Source organism: Scyliorhinus canicula, chromosome 1, assembly GCF_902713615.1.
Source record: "Scyliorhinus canicula chromosome 1, sScyCan1.1, whole genome shotgun sequence".
NCBI classification, from domain to species: domain Eukaryota; kingdom Metazoa; phylum Chordata; class Chondrichthyes; order Carcharhiniformes; family Scyliorhinidae; genus Scyliorhinus; species Scyliorhinus canicula.
Genome location: NC_052146.1, coordinates 9305711 through 9322410, shown reverse-complemented (window position 1 = coordinate 9322410; position 16700 = coordinate 9305711). Strand labels below are relative to the sequence as shown.

General features: G+C 44.2%; 1 protein-coding gene across 13 annotated transcripts in view; it reads right to left on the bottom strand.

Annotated features, from left to right (window-relative positions):
• fbrsl1 (fibrosin-like 1) overlaps positions 1-16700 on the bottom strand; it is a 1082194-nt gene that overhangs the window by 392360 nt on the left and 673134 nt on the right. The window lies entirely within an intron of this gene.

The window sequence follows — 16700 nt, the reverse complement described above, 5'->3', positions numbered from 1 at the left end:
TTTAAATCGCACACTTTAAGTGGTTTTAACTGGGTTACTCAGGAAAAAGTTATTAGAATTCTGCTGGGGGAGGCGGTGGCATAGTGTTATTGTTGCTGAACCCAGCACGGAGGCGCAGTGGGTTAGCCCTGCTGCCTCACGGCGCCGAGGTCCCAGGTTCGATCCCGGCTCTGGGTCAATGTCCGTGTGGAAATTGCACATTCTCCCTGTGTTTGCGTGGGTTTCACCCCCACAACCCAAAGATGTGCAGGGTAGGTGGATTGGCCATGCTAAATTGCCCCTTAATTGGAAAAAAATGAATTGGGTACTCTAAAATTTATTTTTTTTTAAATAAAAAAAAATTGTTGCTGAACCCAGGATAATGATCTGAGGGTTCAAATCCTATCATGGCAGGCGATGGAATTTAAACTCAATAAAATATCTGCAATTACAAGTTTAATGATGACCATGAAGCCATTGTCGATTGTTGTAAAAACCCATCTGGTTCACTAATGTCCTTTAAGTGAAGGGAATCTGCTGTCCTTACCTAGTCTGGCCTACATGTGACTCAGCATGTGGTTGACTCTTAAATGCCCTCTGAAATTGCCTAGCACGATACTCAGTTGTATTCAACCACTACAAAAAAAGGGAAATGAAACCGGACGCACCATCCGGCATTGAACCAGACATCGGAAATTACAGCAGCAAACCCAGCCCGGCCAACCCTGCAAAGTCCGCCTTTGTAATATCTGGGGGCTTGTGCCAAAGTTGGGAGAGCTGTCTCACAGGATAGTTAAGCAACAGCCTGACAGTCATTTTTTAAAATTTAGAGTACCCAATTATTTTTTTTTCCCAATTAAGGGGCAATATAGCATGGCCAATCCACCTACTCTGCACATCTTTGGGTTGTGGGGGCGAAACCTGCGCAAACCGCCTGACATAGTCATACTCAGAGAATCCTATTGTACAATGTCCAAGATAGCATTATCACCAGCAGGACAATCCAGCAGAGGTGATGATACAATGGTATACAGTCGGGAGGGAGTTGCCCTGGGGGTCCTCAACATCGATTCTGGACCCCATGAAGTCTCATGGTTTCTGGTTAAGCATGGGCAAGGAAACCTCCTGCTGATTGCCACGTATCGACCACCATCAGCTGATGAATCAGTACCCCCTCCATGCTGAACACCACTTGGAGGAAGCACTGAGGGTGGCAAGGGCACACACTATGCTCTGGGCGGGGGCTTCAAGGTCCATTACCAGGAGTGGCTCGGTAGTACCACCACAGACCGAGCTGGACGGGTCATAAAGGACTTAGCTGCTAGACTGGCACTGCAGCAGGTGGTTAGGGAACCAACAAGAGAAAAAAACATACTCTTCTTCATCAACCTGCCTGCTGCAGATGCATCTGTCTATGACAGTATCAGTAGAAGTGACCACCGCACAGTCCTTGTGGAGACAAAGTTCCGTCTTCACATTGAGGAATATCTCCATCGTGTTGTGTGGCACTACCACCTTGCTAAATGGGATAGACTTCGAACAGATCTAGCAATTCAAGACTGGTCAGCCATGAGGTGCTGTGGGCCATCAGCAGCAGTGGAACTGTATTCAACCACAATCTGCAACCTCATGGTCCAGCATATCCCCCACTCTACCATTACCATCAAGCCAGGGGATCAACCTTGGTTCAATGAAGAGTGCAGGAGGGCATACCAGGAGCAACATCAGGCAAACTGAAAAATCAGGTGTCAACCTGGCGAAGTTACAACTCAGGACTACCTGTGTGCCAAACAGCATAAGCAGCAAATAGCGCGAAGCGATTCCACAACAAATGCATCAGATCTAATATCTGTAGTCCTGCCACATCCAGCCGTGAATGATGGTGGACAATTAAATAACTCTCTGGAGGAGGAGGCTCTACAATTATTCCCATCCTCAATGATGAAGGAGCCCAGCCGACTGGAAGGCACCTCAGAAGATGGTAGGACAAAGCAAGTGCTTCAAGTACAGTGCGCTGTTTGGATAGTGAAACTGAAGGCCGTAGTGGAGTAAGCTGGTATGAGAAGTGCTATCCTGCTCCCTGGGAGGGGCAATGAGATATCCCACTATCTGCTCACCAGCAGCAGCTACATGTTAATGACCATTGCCCATTAAAGTGCAGCCACTTCACCTATGGCGCTGAGGACCTAGAATTTCATGGAATGTACAGAGCAGAAGGAGGCCATTCGGCTCATCGAGTCTGCACCAGCCCTTGGAAAGAGACTCATGTGCGCCCTCACCCTCCTTTAATCATTTCCAGCTGCACCTTCAGCTTGTTTGCTAGATTCTATGGCCCAGATTGGATCGGAAATTCTCATTCCAATGAGACAAAAAACGTGCACACTTCAGTTCCTCCAATTTTTCTGAGTGATCCTCCAATGGAGGAGCGTTAAAATCCAACCCATTGTCGCAAACCTCTTCAGGAACAGTGCAGAGAATCAGGGCAGCATCTACACCCTGATTTTATGGCACTAGCTGCCGTATTCTGGTAAGTAAAGAGTATAAAAGTACAAAAGCTACTTTGAAAACAGCTACGGAGAGAAGGCAAATGTAAGGTAAGTGGGTAAGGAGGTAGGGTGGGCAAGCTGCTCGTATGACAGGTTGATGAGATGGGTGGGTGAGGTGGGTAGCGTGGCAGGTCAGCAGGTGGATAGGTGGGTTGGGAGGTACTCGGGTTGGGTGGTGAGGGACAGTCACCTTGGATTGGGGTGGAGGTAGGGGGTCAATGTGAATGATTGGGGATTTGTGGGGGTAAATTGTATAGTTATTCAGGTGTTGGATTAGATTTAGTCTGTGGAATATTTCCTGGGTAACTATTCAGGTAAGTACCACCCAAAGTTGCTGACTCCAAATTAAAGTTGGAAACTTTTTAAGGGGGTGTCAGGAGCAAGGTAATTATCCAAAGTTCAAACTGACCAGGCAATTCCCATGGAGTCCTTGGGTTGGGTCTTCCATGGGGTCCTGCAGCAAATTTTCCAGAGTATGTCTGGCCTCTGACCATCCAGAACCAGGAGATCAGGGCCCCAAGTTTTGAAATTATTGTCTCTGATCCTTTGTCTCTCCAGCTCCTTCTCCAAATACTTCCCAATTGGACCAGGCTTTCATTTTAAAGAATGTCTTCTCTTTAATGCACCTTGGAATGTTTTCCTGCATTAAAGGCACCATACAAATATAATGTTGCTATAGTTACAATAGTCTGGACCATGTTACCATTGGCAATGTTAAACTTCAAGCCTTGCAGGTCACATTCTCCCCTTGTCTGTGTGGGTCTCACCCCGACAACCCAAAGATGTGCAGGCTAGGTTTATTGGCCATGCTAAATTGCCCCTTAATTGGAAAACAAGGCCTTGCAGGTAGGTGTTGCATCACTACTACCATTGTCCACAAAAGCCCCAGAAACAGTGATTTATGCCCAATCATGTAATCCCATGCTATCAAGCTTACATATACTGTTCCGTAAATGTGGCAAGTATTAAGATAACTTTAATTGTTCTTTTTATTCAAGCACTCCACTACTTACACAATCATTTACTTGTCAAGCAATTAAATAATCACCGCACCATTAATTTTAACAACGCTGATCTAATGGTTGTTTTACAATATGTAGAGAATGCACAATAGCTGTTAGGGTGCAGAGTGCACCTAAGGGCTCCAGTTGCCATGTTGCAAGTGTCAATGCAACCTATCATTTTGTGCTCAACTTGCAATTGAGGATCCACAGGCGTTTTTTTCCCATTGAAATCATAGTGGGGAAAAAATAAAGCTCCCTGGTGTGGCTTCATTTGTTGTCCAATAATGCAGTGGAAACAACCGCCATAAAAAGGATTCCTAACCTATATTTATCTGGGCTGTACAAACAAGATGATTAACACTTCTGAACAGACCATAGCATTCAAATGCATTTATTATCCATTTCTTAATTATATGTGCCAAAACTGTCAGATTATGTTCCAAACCGACGGATTGGAGAAAAGCATACATAACCCCTTCATTATTAGGTGCAGACCTTGTGTTAACAGTTATAAGATTAATTCTAGTAACTCCTGTATGATCACTCTTTTGCTTCTATTTACATGGATTAAATTAAAGCTGGTGGAGAGGTGAAAGATTGCCCCATTTTGCTTTACATAATCGCCAACAAAATGATACTCAATAATTAGGATAATACTTGTTGCATAAGCACTACTGTCCTTTCCATTTCATGTTTTAGCTCAGACTATCTTCCTATTACAACAATTAGCAATCCGGGGAATATGCACATTTTGCATTTTTTTGTTTGGTAGTTTATCTGCAATTAGGGGGCCCATTGCAAGTAGATCTTCCTAAACCACGATGCTGCTAAAGCTCAGTGAAGTAGAAAACAAATCTCCATGCTAGTTTTAATTTTAATTGGTACTTGCATAGTTTTAATTGATATTGAATATAGGGGCATTTCAAACTCAAGAGGCGAGGAGAGTGTGACTTCCTTTGCTATCAAGGCATCATTTCACAGAGTATGGCATTAAGAGGCCCCAGCAAAACAGGAGTCAATGGAATCAGAGGGAAAACTCTACACTGGTTGGAGTCATACCAAGCACAAAGGAAGATGTTTGTTATTATTGGAGGTCAGTCATCTGAATCCCTGGACATTGCTGCAGAAGTTCCTTAGGGAAGGGTCCTAGGACCGACTATCTTCAGTTGGTTCATCAATGATCTTCCATCCGTTATAAGGTTAGAAATGGGGATCTCCACTGATGATTGCACAACGTTCAACACCATTCACCAGTCCTCAGATACTGAAGCAGTCCATGTCCATATGCAGCAAGAACTAGACAACATTCAGGCTTGAGCTGATAAGCGGCAAGCAGCATTGGGGTTACACGAGTGCCAGACAATGGCCATCTTGAACAAGCATCTTGAACAAAAGGTGAAGTCACACGGGATCAGGAGTGAACTGGCAAGATGGATACCGAACTGGCTAGGTCATAGAAGGCAGAGAGTAGCAATGGAAGGGTGCTTTTCTGATCGGAGGGCTGTGACTAGTGATGTTCCGCAGGGGTCAGTGCTGGGACCTTTGCTGTTCGTAGTATATATAAATGATTTGGAGGAAAATGTAACTTGTCTGATTAGTAAGTTTGCAGACGACACAGAGGTTGGTGGAATTGCAGATAGCGATGAGGACTATCAGAGGATACAGCAGCATTTAGATCGTTTGGAGACTTGGGCGGAGAGATGGCAGATGGAGTTTAATCCGGACAAATGTGAGGTAATGCATTTTGGAAGGTCTAATGCAGGTAGGGAATATACAGTGAATGGTTGAACCCTCAAGAGTATTGACAGTCAGAGAGATCTAGGTGTACAGGTCCACAGGTCACTGAAAGGGGCAACACAGGTGGAGAAGGTAGTCAAGAAGGCATACGGCATGCTTGCCTTCATTGGCCGGGGCATTGAGTACAAGAATTGGCAAGTCATGTTACAGCTGTATAGAACCTTAATTAGGCCACACTTGGAGTATAGTGTTCAATTCTGGTCGCAACACTACCAGAAGGATGTGGAGGCTTTAGAGAGGGTGCAGAAGAGATTTACCAGGATGTTGCCTGGTATGGAGGACATTAGCTATGAGGAGAGGTTGAATAAACTCGGTTTGTTCTCACTGGAACAACGGAGGTTTAGGGGCGACCTGATAGAGGTCTACAAAATTATGAGGGGCATAGACAGAGTGGATAGTCAGAGGCCTTTTCCCAGGATAGAGGGGTCAATTACTAGGGTGCATAGGTGTGAGGGGCAAAGTTTAGAGGAGATGTACGAGGTAAGTGTTTTTACACAGAGGGTAGTGGGTGCCTGGAACTCGCTGCCGGAGGAGGTGGTGGAAGCAGGGATGATAGTGACATTTAAGGGGCACCTTGACAAATAAATGAATAGGATAGGAATAGAGGGATACGGACCCAGGAAGTTAGAAGATTTTAGTTTAGACGGGCAGCATGGTCGGCACAGGCTTGGAGGGCCAAAGGGCCTGTTCCTGTGCTGTACTTTTCTTTGTTCTTTGTAAGCGAGAATCTAACTATCTCCCCATGACATTCAATGGCATTACCATTGTTGAATTCCCCCTCTGTCAACATCCCGTATGGGTTACCATTGACCAAAACTAAACCGGACCTGCCATATAAATACTGTGGCTACAAGAGCAGGTCAGCGTCTGGGAATCACCTCTTGACTCTCCAAAGCCCGCCTATCGCACGGGGTGTGATGGAATACACTCCACTTGCCTTAGATAGATAGGGGCTGGTTTAGCTCACTCAGCTAAATCGCTGGCTTTTAAAGCAGACCAAGCAGGCCAGCAGCACGGTTCGATTCCCGTACCAGCCTACCCGGACAGGCGCCAGAATGTGGCGACTAGGGGCTTTTCACAGTAACTTCATTGAAGCCTACTCGTGACAATAAGCGATTTTCATTTTTTCATTTCATAAGTGCAGCTCTAGCTTGACACCATCTAGGAGTCTGTTTACAAACAGACAAATTAGAAGGAAGAGGCCATTTGGCCCCTCAAGCCTATCAGCCATTCAATAAGATTATGGCTGATCTAATGGTGGCCTCAACTCCACATTCCCCTTACTGTGCTAACCTTTGATTCCCTTGTTGGTCAAGAAACTAACTACTTCTGCCTTAAAATATTTAATGACCCAGCTTCCGCTGCACTTCAGGGAAGAGAGTGATTCATAGCCCTTGGAGAAAAGATTTCTTCTCATCTCTGTCTGAAGTGTCGATACTCTAATTTAAAAATTGTGTCCCCTAGTTTACTCTCTCCCACAATCCAAAATTAATTGACACCTCACCCACCACAGATGCAGTGGTAGCAGTGGTCTGCAAGCTTTACCATCTAGGAGGGAGGAGAAGCGCAGCATGGTAACAACCTGCAAGTTCCTCTCCAAGCCACACATCACCCCAACTTTGGAACTACACCAATGTTCCTTCACTGTCACTGGGCCAAAATCTTAGAACTCCTTTACTTTTTTAAAAAAGATTTAGATTACCCAATTAATTTTTTTCCAATTAAGGGCCAATTTAGCGTGTTCAATCCACCTACCCTGCACATCTTTTGGGTTGTGGGGGCGAAACCTACACAAACACGGGGAGAATGTGCAAACTCCACACGAACAGTGACCCAGAGCCGGAATCTAACCTGGGACCTCGGCGCCGTGAGGCAGCAGGGCTAACCACTGCGCCACCATGCTGCCTTGCTGCGCCACCGTGCTGCCCAGAACTCCTTTTCTAACAGCACTGTGGGTATACCAACACCACACCCCTCCCCAAAGCCCCTCCAACCTCCTCTCCCAAGCCCCCTTCTCCATCCGTTCCCCCTCCCTTCACTCTGCAGTGGTTTAAGAAGGCAGCTCAGCACCACATTTCAAAGGGCAGTTAGGGATGGGCAATAAATGCTGGCCTAGCCAGTAATGCCCACATCCAGTGAAAGATTAAATAAGGACCAATTTCTCTGACTTTTATATCGGGAGATCTGCCTCAATGAACCATCTGGTGGCCAACCTGTTCATATAACAACGCACTGGGGATGTAGTGCTGCTGGAGAGCACCGGAGTGCTCCTCCAACCAAGGCCTAGAAAGCAGAGTGCCAGGGATGATAGGCCGCCGAGGGGCATGGAAGAGAGATGCGGTAGGGGGGTACGTGTGTGTCTGCACACGTGTGTGAGTATCTGTGTGTGAGTGAGTTTTTGAGTGAGAATGTGTATGGATGAGCGTGAATGCGTATGTGAGCATAAATGCGTATGAAAACACAAGGTTAAATATTTTACAGTTTCCATTCATGAGAGAATGTGTGCATGAGTTGACAAGCAAGTGTGTGTGCGTGCATGCGCGCGAGAGAGAATGAGTGAGAGCATGTGCATATGGGTGTTGGAGGGTAGGGAGGCAGATGAGGTTTTGGAGGGTGGGTAGGGGGAGTTTGGGAGTGAAGGAAGGGGGAGCGGATGGAGAAGGGGGCTTGGGAGAGGAGGTTGGGGGGGCTTTGGGGAGGGGAGTGGGGGGGCTCTGGGAGGTTGGGTTGAGGGGAGGGTGGAGGGTTGGGAAGATTGGGGTTAGTAAGGGTACTCATATTTTTCACTCAAAGGGTATAGTTTGGGGACTGGAGCGATGAATGCAGAAGAAACCAACGTAATAGAGGATTTAGAAATGATAAGGTCAACATATTTTCTTGGTGCTCCAGCACCTCAAAATCTGGCACTACACTGCTGCAATACACTCTCAAACTGAGGCATGATTTATCAGGTCAAATAGTTTTTAACCCTTTATTGCGCCATAACAGATTTAATGAAGCCAACACCCAGCTTATTCTTAGAAAAGAATGCTGCATTTTTGTCAACTGTTATTTTCTTTCTTTCTAAAATGCCTAAAATAATTTTCGTGCTGAATGTGCAGCATTCCAATTATACCCTTGAGAAAATATGGTATTTTGTTCCCTTTGAACTCGTCAGAAGCGAGTGATCAAGTACAAATCTAACAAAGTGAATCTTCAAGGGTTTACAGCAACAATGCAACCCTTATGAAAACACAAGGTTAAACATCTTACAGTTTCCAATTGAGCGTTCTGAAATTCCTCACTTCCAACATTCAGGGATCATTGCAAGACCTTCAGGGTTTTAAAATTTTTATAAACAGTGTAATTTATTTTGAGAGAAAAAGAGGGAGGTTGGAATAAGACAGACTAGACCAAGGAGTACGAAGCCTTGTACTAAAACCATGATCTGGTTTTCTGCTATGGTAAATGGTCCTTTTACTTCATTTACCCATAAAATATGACAGAAGTTTGGCTCTGCAACAAGACACTGTCACATACCACTCTCTGCATGGATAAAACCAAGGCAAAACAAATCTAAGCTATTGTACTGGGTGACAGTGTGCTCTTGCTGTTCTTTCATAAATGTGAAAAACTAATAATTCAATGCACTACAGGGACAAACAAACTATGAAGATCTTTCTCATGAGTGAAAGAACATTTTGAACATGCCATTGCAACGTTCTATTCTGACATTGTTGGATGGCTTTTAAAAATAATTCTATCACAATTGTTGATCAATTTATCCTCTTGGGTAAATTAAGCTCCATCCTCTTCATAGTGTCTCACAAGTCACTAAAAAAAAGTTTCATGCAGAAGTTTCATACCCGCCATGGTTTCAGGGAAGGGGAAGAGAAATGTGACTGCGCCTCTGTCTTGTTCCCAAGGCGCAGGGAAAGAACAAGCTAGAAATTCGAGTCTTCTGAAGGAGGAGGCGGGAATGGGGGAAAGAGTTGAATCCAACTAAGTCTGCATTGTGCTCAAGTGGCATGTCCACCCATTATAAATGACAGGACTGTCAAGTGAATTCAGCAAATGTTGTTCAAAATCAATCTCAAACCTCCGGCCTCACTTGCTGAGAACAAGTCAACTCTTTGAGCGAGAGTCATAATACTGTGTATTTTCACCAGAGGTGGAATGACAATTTCTCAGTAGGCTATTCAGCCCCCCTACGGTTGTTTCATCATTCAATTAGATGATATGAGATCTCTACCTCATCTACTTTGTCAGTGGAATATATTAATAAATTATAACAATTATTTGCATTTATATCGTGCCTTTAACATGAAAAAATATCCCAAGATACTTTACAGGAAATGAAATGAAAATCACTTATTGTCACGAGTAGGCTTCAATGAAGTTACAGTGAAAAGCCCCTAGTCGCCACATTCCAGTGCCTGTTCGGGAAGGCTGTTACGGGAATCGAACCATGCTGCTGGCCTGCTTGGTCTGCTTTCAAAGCAGCACGGTAGCATTGTGGATAGCGCAATTGCTTCACAGCTCCAGGGTCCCAGGTTCGATTCCGGCTTGGGTCACTGTCTGTGCGGAGTCTGCACATCCTCCCCGTGTGTGCGTGGGTTTCCTCCGGGTGCTCCGGTTTCCTCCCACAGTCCATAGATGTGCAGGTTAGGTGGATTGGCCATGGTAAATTGCCCTTAGTGTCCAAAATTGCCCTTAGTGTTGAGTGGGGTTACTGGGTTATGGGGATAGGGTGGAGGTGTTGACCTTGAGTAGGGTGCTCTTTCAAAGAACCGGTGCAGACTCGATGGGCCGAATAGCCTCCTTCTGCACTGTAAATTCTATGAAAAATTCTATAAAAATCAGAGCATTATCAAGCAAAATTCTACACTGAACCAGGTATGAAGATATTAAGTCAGGCGACCAAAAACTTGGTCAAAGAAGGGTTTAACAAGGGTCTTAAAAGGAGGAGAGAATTAGAAAGGCTTAGGATAGAAATTCCAGAGTTTAGGGCATTCGCAACTGAAGGCAATAGCGGAGCAACTAAAATCAGGGATGTGCAAGAGGGCAGAATTGGAAGCACAGCGATCTTGGAGAGTTTAGGAACCTTGTAAACCTACTTCAGGAAGTTCAAAATTACCTGATGTTAAAAAAAGTAAAACCAAATTTGGATATGCTGGATGTTGTGGTTTTTGAGTAATGCAAATATCCCAAATTAATTGTTTTTAAAAATAAATTTAGGGTACCAAATTCATTTGTTTTTCCAATGAAGGGGCAATTTAATAAGCCAATCCACCTACCCTGCAGATCTTTGGGTTGTGGGGGCGAAACCCACGCAAACACGGGGAGAATGTGCAAACTCCACATGGACAGTGACCCAGAGCCGGGATCAAACCTGGGACCTCGGTGCCGTGAGACAGTAGTGCTAGCCACTGCGCCACCGTGCTGCCTCCAAATGAATTGTTGACCTAGGTTGAGTTACCCAATGAGGAGCAGAAGCAACATGATAATTGGCTTCAATGCTCCTGGGTTAAAAATTATTTTTAAAATCTGCCAGTTCTGACTGTTGCCGTCCATCACCGACGACTGTTACTGAAAAGTACATGTTCATGTATGTCATATAAGAACTGGATTGGGCTTTACTATCTTGCCAATCTACCCCTTCCACCTACACTCACTGTGCAAGTTGACACACCAAGAACGGTTCATTACCCAAGATACTGGAAGGTTGCCAGCAATAGGGGCTGGTTTAGCTCACTGGGCTAAATCAGTGGCTTTTAAAGTAGACCAAGCAGGCCAGCAGCACGGTTCGATTCCCGTACCAGCCTCCCCGGAATGTGGCGACTAGGGGCTTTTCACAGTAACTTCATTGAAGCCTACTCGTGACAATAAGCGATTTTCATTTCATTTCATTTCAATTGTGGAATGGTACCAGACATGCAACAGTGCTTTCAGTAGATGAGGGGAGGAAATGGAGTGGTAGGGTAGAATCTATACACCATTTATTTTATCTGGCCAGTTTTTCTCCTCTCATTCTACCTCCTGCCCCCGTAACACCATCCTCCGCACCCCCCCCCCCCCCACCACAGTTCAGTTCCATGCACTAATTATTCTGCAAATGTTATTTGCGTGTTATATGTCTGCATCTCCACACTGCATAAATATTCAATCAAAATGGATCCTACAGGGATGATCACTGATATGAAATCCTGTAAAGCATTGAAAATGTAAACAATTCCCATAATGACTGTAATGTTTTACATACTCAATCATACAAATTAGCTATTGTAGAAAGAATGTGGGATTGAGGTTACAATCAAATTAACCATGATTGTATTGAGTGGCAGAGCAGGTTGGAGGGGCCGAGTGGCCTTACTCCTGCTACTGATTCATATGCTCGTAACTGTGGAAATTACAAAATAAAATTGGAGAAATATATTGTGCCTTTGAGCAACAATCTCTCAACTTGCCTAATGGGGATAGAAATGTGATTTAGTCACTGAATCAACCTCAATTTGTAGCATTGTAGATTTAATTTTGCTTTTAGCAAAGAGCATTCTTTGCTTGATGAGGAAAGATATCCTGTTACTTTAGTGTTTTTACTCAGAAGTCAAGTCAGATTTTAATCTCTGGATTTGAGCCAACAACCTCCGCTGTAGTTTTATCAGGTGTGACATTTCTCACCTCTATGTGAGTGAGAGCTAACAGGTTTATTCAAAGAATCTGACAATGAGAAGCGAGTGTGAAACACCTCAAAGGTGTTTATTTTAAGTGTTGAAATGGTTACATTCTGCAGACTACGTGCAAAAGCCCACAACAATTACATTTCCTGAATACTTCAATAATATTCCACAGAGACTGAAAAATAAGAACCCACAAGAAAACAAATGAAACATTATTCTCACCTAATATGCAAATTTAAAAAAATTTAATCCACAACACGGCAAATATGCTGGAGACTGAGGGGTTTCTGAGCTGGGTTATTACACATTTTGTTACGCGACTGCTGGTTATTGAGCTGTTTTTGTTTAAACATTTTTTAATGGTTAAGGCCTTTTTGGCTGTTGCCCCTGCAGTTTGCAATAAACTTTGTGCTACAGATCTTAGGGTGCTAAACTTGCTTCATGGTCCAAATGCTTCATTTTACTGGGATTTATACTTCTAAAATAAGCATTGTTAAATAAGAATAAAGCATTGAAGACACTCAAAGTCATTATGCTAACACGCAGTGGACAGGTGAGAATGCACTGATGTGGATGAGGTCAGGCGTATTCAGACTATGATAGCCCCCACAATTGAATTGTCTGTCAATTACCATCATGAAGGCTCATAGGTGAAGAGAGGCCATTTGTGTCAATTATTAGAGTCCTTTTGGCATCAGTAGAACACTATCCCAGCAGTAATCACTACCTTTTGGAGATGAGGAGATAAATATGGGAAGATATTTGGGGCAGCAGGTTAGCATAAATGCTTCACAGCTCCAGGGTCCCAGGTTCGATTCCCGGCTGGGTCACTGTCTGTGTGGAGTCTGCACGTCCTCCCTCTGTGTGCGTGGGTTTCCTCCGGGTGCTCCAGTTTCCTCCCACAGTCCAAAGATGTGCGGGTTAGGTGGATTGGCCATGCTAAATTGCCCGTAGTGTCCTAATAAAAGTAAGGTTAAGGGGGGGGGGGGGTTGTTGGGTTACGGGTATAGGGTGGATACGTGGGTTTGAGTAGGGTGGCAAGTCATGTTGCAGCTGTATAGAACCTTAGTTAGGCCACACTTTGGAGTATAGTGTTCAATTCTGGTTGCCACACTACTAGAAGGATTTGGAGGCTTTAGAGAGGGTGCAGAAAAGATTTACCAGGATGTTGCCTGGTATGGAGGGCATTAGCGATGAGGAGAGGATGAATAAACTCGGTTTGTTCTCACTGGAACGACGGAGGTTTAGGGGCGACCTGATAGAGGTCTACAAAATTATGAGGGGCATAGACAGAGTGGATAGTCAAGAGGCTTTTCCCCCGGGTAGAGGGGTCAATTGCTAGGGGGCATAGGTTTAAGGTGCGAGGGGCAAGGTTTAGAGATGTACGAGGCAAATTTTTTTACACAGAGGGTAGTGGGTGCCTGGAACTCACTGCCAGAGGAGGTGGTGGAAGCAGGGACGATAGTGACATTTCAGGGGCACCTTGACAAATACATGAATCGGGTAGGAATAGAGGAATAGAATATTTTAGTTTAGTTGGGCAGCATGGTCGGCACGGGCTTGGAGGGCCGAAGGGTCTGTTCCTGTGCTGTACTTTTCTTTGTTCTTTGTATTATGAAACAAGTATGACACTGAGCCACATAGGAGATATTAACACAGACAACCAAATGTTTGGTATCTTGAAGGAGGAAGATAAGGTAGAGAGGTGAGAGGGATAATTCCAGAGCATGAGGCCTCAGCAAGCTGAAGACATGGCCAAGAGATCAAAATTAGAGAGTGTTCCGGCGCCTGTTCAGGAACACTGAGGTAGAATTCATAATGTCCAAATTACCTAACAACACTTTTTTTGGGAATTGTGGAAGGAAACCGGAGCACCTGGAGGAAACCCGTGCAGACTCCGCACAGTGACCAAGCCAGGAATTGAACCTGGGACCGGTTAGTTGAGTTGGAGGAGATTAGATATAGGGAGGTGCAAGGCCATAAAGGAATTTGAAAACAAGGTTGCAAATTTACGTCAGCGAGCACAGGGGCAACAGGGAATAGGACTTGTTACGAGTTAATATATGGGCAACGTTTTGAATGATGAACTTAATAAAGAATAGAATGTGGGAGGCCAATCAGGGATCCAATGAATTAATCGAGTCCAGAGATAACAGATATCAATCAGGATTTTAGCAACAGCTAGACTGTGATAGGGATGAAGCTGAGTGATGTTACGGAGATAGAAATAGGTGGTCTTAGTGCTGGCATAAATATAGGGCCAGAAGCATATCTCAGGATCAAACATGGCATCATGTTTGTGAGCAGTTTGGCTTAATCTCAAACTATCGCTTAGAAGGATAGAGTTGGTAGCAAGAGAATGAAATTTACAATAGGAACCATAAACAATGACTTCAGCCCTCCCAAAGTTTAGTTGAAAGAGATTTTTGTTCATCCAGTACTGTATGTTGGATAACCAGTATGATAATATTGCAACAGTGGGAGAGTTGAGAAATGTGGTGGTGAGGCAGTGTCAGGTTTTTATCCAAAATGTCTAAAGATCATTTAACAATAAATCATTAAGCAGTTAGTAATTCAGTTGCAAGCCCCCAAATTTCGTCGAGAACTCCTTTCTTCCACTTCTTCCCTTGGGAGCAATACTTTCCTCAGTGCTCCAAACTCCAAAATCCTGGAGAGCTAGAATAGCGGATTTATGACTGGTGAATTGGATTGTGTTCTCTGCCAAGGAAGGTTTGAAGAGGCTGAAAGCTTCCACCTTGTGAGTTGCACGGCAGCAGAAATAGGAGCAGGGAGCAAATGGTGATGGACTGAGTCAGCTTGTGGAAATGGAAGCAGAAGAGGTGATCAGATCTACAAACAACAAACTTGTATTTAAATAGCATCTTTAATGTAGAAACATTTGCCACGGGGCTTCACAAAACATTGGATGTGGATCCAAAAGAAGAGCAATTAGAGATGATGGTCAAAAGGTTGGTCATGGAGTTGGATTTATAAGGACGGTCTTGGAGGAGAAGAAGCAGCTGGAGGGCTTCAGCGATGGAATTCAAGTGTAGATGACTGGAAGGATTTCATTTCATAGAATTTACAGTGCCGAAGGAGGCCATTCAGCCCATCGAGTCTGCACCAGCCCTTGGAAAGAGCACCCTACCCAAGCACACACGTCCACCCTATTCCCGTAACCCAGTAACCCCACCCCACCTTTTGGGCACTAAGGCCAATTTAGCGTGGCCAATCCACCTAACCTGCACATCTTTGGACTGTGGGAGGAAACCGGAGCACCCGGAGGGAACCTACACAGACATGGGGAGAACATGCAGGCTCCACACAAACAGTGACCCAAGCCGGGAATCTAACCTGGGACCCTCGAGCTGTGTAGCAACTGTGCTAACCACTATGCTACAGTGCTGCTGAATGCCAATGGTTGGGCAAAGGAAAGATGGATGTACAAAGTTACATGAGTTGCAGAAACAAAGTGTTTACACTGGTTGACGTGTTGAAAGAGACTATGGAGATAGAGAGAGGAAAAACCATGAATTGAATTGAACAAAAGGGTTAGAATTTTGAATCAGAAGCATATGGGGCTCGGAGCCAATGTAAGTCAACATGAGCAGAAATGGTGAGTGAGTATAACACGCAGGGGATTGATGTGGGGAATAGAAGTTGATGTATATTGAAGATGAAGAGCTGGAGGCCAGCCATGAAAGACCTGGAGGAGCAAAAAAAGCCAAAGGAGGCACAAGCCCTGGTGTGATTGCTTTTATAAGATTTGATTGTATAGCCACACTTGGATTCTTTTGTATGGACATTGAATGTTTTGCATGGATTGACTTCAATTCTTTACTGCAATGGATTAAAACATTTTTATCATGGGAGCAGCTGAGAATTTTAATATCGACACTTGATATTGGGGAGAATTGGAGTTTGTGAACAATGTTAGGATTAGATAATACAAAACAGACAATACTCTGCCCTAGCCCATTCCATGATGAGAATTCAAACAGGTCTGAAACGTGGAACTTGTGACATTGAGATTTCCAATCATTTCTGTATATTGTTTGGGAGGAAAAAATAAATCTGGACATATTGTGCTCTTCTACAATATTCAAGAGGTCAGTCAGTAAATACGAAATTATGGGGCCGCACGGTGGGGTAGTGGTTAGCACTGCTGCTTCACAGCACCGAGGACCCAGGTTCGATCCCGGCCCCAGGTCACTGTCGACGTGGAGCCCACACATTCTCCCTGTGTCTGCATGGGTCTCACCCACACAACCCAAAGATGAGCAAGGTAGGTGGATTGGCCATGCTAAAATGGCCCTTCATTGGAAAAATTAAAATATAAATAAATAAAAAATAGTAAATAGGCAATTATATGAATATGCTATGTTAGCAATTATATTTGTGAAAAGAACATTGCATTAAAAATAAGAGCAAGTCTTAGATCAAATTGAGAAGGATCATAGTTTCTAAGTAGATTATATATGGTGCAGCTTAAATCTGTAACTATTTTTCAAGTTATTGCACTGCGAAATAGAGATGGAAATCTTGACTACAATATCTGGCTTCTGATCAGAGGAAACCGAAGCACGTGTATGGAAAGTACAACATATTATGTCCAAAGCTCTGTTATTCTTTTAAAAATGCCTCAGCCCATAATTTTCCATCATGCCTTCCTGACATATTGGTACAGCTCTGAGGGCAGGCAATCCTCCAATAGC